This window comes from Triticum aestivum, chromosome 5B, assembly GCF_018294505.1.
Source record: "Triticum aestivum cultivar Chinese Spring chromosome 5B, IWGSC CS RefSeq v2.1, whole genome shotgun sequence".
In the NCBI taxonomy this organism is placed as follows: domain Eukaryota; kingdom Viridiplantae; phylum Streptophyta; class Magnoliopsida; order Poales; family Poaceae; genus Triticum; species Triticum aestivum.
Window position 1 is genome coordinate 664794784 of NC_057807.1, and position 2644 is coordinate 664797427.

The window sequence follows — 2644 nt, forward strand, 5'->3', positions numbered from 1 at the left end:
TGTATACATTGTGGAATGTAGGTTTTCTAATATAATGATTTTTTAGGTCATTTGAGTAAATGTAGTTTTTTTACTATTTTAGGTGTTTTGAATAGAATAGGAAACTTTAGGTTTTTGATTAGAAATTTTAGTAATGGAAATTTTTAGTTGGTAGAATTTGAAAAAAATGCCCTATACTTGTTATATTCTGAACTTAGCGCATATTTTTAGGGTTTAGTAAAAAAATTAGTAATAGAAACTTTTAGGTATAGATCATTTTGAATTATAGAAATGTATTGGAATGCTATATGACAAATTTCTAGGTATCAAATTTAGTAATAGGAATTCAAGCAATCAAACTCTAAGTTATATGGTGAAACTAGGGCATTTTTCTATGGTTCAGGAAGTAAACAATAGGTAAAAAATCAAGGCATTTTTCTAGGGTTTAGGAAACAAATTGCAGAGAGTAGAAATTCTTATTTGGAATAAAATTGAATAATGTTTTTGTTTATATTTTGTTTTTATAGAAATCGAGGAGCCCCTGCATCATCCTCGCTGTCATCCCCGTTACCGACCCCCTCCGACCTTGAGGTGAGACCAGCCAAATCCCCATCGATGATGATGTAGATGTTTTGATAGATGTAGTAGTGTAGTAGCTAGATGAGTAGCTATGATAATTTTCATGGAGTAGAAAATTTTAAATGTAGGTGTTTCAAATATGACGGAGATTTAGACATGTGATGTGTAGTGTTGTGTACTACTAGTGCTTGCCCAAGTGGCCTATGTTGCAGGGAACACCATAGAGTGGTCTATGTTTTGCCGGAGTGTTAATTAATTTCCATTCCGGCAAATTTCAGGAGCTCGATATATGTCCTTTTTAGCAAAGGTCATGCCAGATTTTTTCCGTGAATTTTGGCATGACTTGTGCTAGAATATGTAGGAAATATCGAGTGTCCTAGATTTTCTAGAAAGATAATTAAACGACATTTCGGGTTGACTTTAAGTCTGTCGGGACTCCATCATATATGAGAGAAGAAGAATGTCGACTGTTGTCATGGGGGTCGTTCTTCCTCTTCTTTCTCGTGATAGACTTTTTGGTAATGCACGAGAAGGAAGAGAAGAACGACCATCACCGACAGTCGCAAATGTCAGAGAGGAATCAGTGAGGGAGAGTCTCCACCATATATGAGAGGACGAAGAATCCCGACTGTTGTCGTGAGGGAAGCTTCTTCTTCATTTGTAGGTGTTAGACATTTTGGTGTAATGCACTTTCAAATGAAAGTAGGAGCTTCCATCACCGACGGTCGCAAATGTCAGAGAGGAAGAATCCCGACTGTTGTCGTGGGGGTTGCTTCTCCTTCGTTCCCGTGTGCTAGACATTTTGGTGTAATGCACTCGGGGACGAAGGGAGGAGTGACCATCGCCGACGGTTGAATATATACACCACGTGAGCTGAGAGTATTCAAGAAATGACTCGACAGACCGATAGTCAACCCGTGATGAATAATAATGATCTAATTTTGTTTTTTAGTACATATATTGAATTTTAGAAGTTTAATCTTTCAATTATGAACATAGGAAATGTCTGACGACAATGATAGGATCCCGGAATGCGACTATCGCGGCGATGATCGGGGTCTGTGCGGCAGGCCTCACCTGGTAGACGGTCGGCGCTTCAGTATTAAGCTCGACGAGACCTTCAATGTTGAAATGGTACGCAACGACGACAAGTCTTTTTTCATAATTAAGCATGACTTCTACTTCTTCAATGTGTAATTTTCGTCTTTTACAATTCGACTAGCTTATCCCATGCCATGCAAGACGTTGTGTCTTGGATAAGCTGAATTTCGAAGATCATGAGAATATGGAGACTAAGATAGTTCACCTCATGACCCATCATGGTTATGCTTTTGCTGTAAAGCTATACAATTCCGAGAGCGTAACCCATTTTGGTAGCTCGAATTGGGAAGCTCTATGAAGGCATATGATTTTCCGGAGGGTATGCATGTCACCTTTGATCTTGGTGATCCTGAAGATGACATCGACGAAGAGAATATGGACATTTGGGTCCTTGTTGATACGCTTCCACTTCTACCTCTATGTGAGTTTCTCAAACATATTTATTCAGTAATTTATATTGTTTATTTTTCAAAATAGTTGACAGCTTATTTTCATTCTTCAGAAAATGTACGAAAGATGGTAGACATAACCTACTACACTGATGGCGCTGAATTAACTTATGAGGATAAAGATCACCTTATCTTATTTATTATTGATGTTGAGAATTATAATATCAATTATGAAACTCCTGCACATTATGGTCAATATGTGCCACTAGTGCACGTGTTGAACTACGGTAACATCTATGGAGATGACATGGTAAGATTTTTTACTATTACGACATTCGTGCATCTTTTGCATATATTCTTATAAAGCTAAACTACATTGCTAACTACGGCATTATTATTATGTTTTTCAACAGAAAATCTTGAAGGATTGTGTGCCTGATCTGATGTTTCCGAAAGGTCGCCTTGATGTTATTAGCTTACGGCCAAGTCCGCCTAGGCTTCACCTCTGTTCATACCGGATTTCTAAAACCGATGAAGACATGGCAATTAAAGAATGGAAAAAATGTATGAATAATCATAGGGAGCTACTTGGAAGC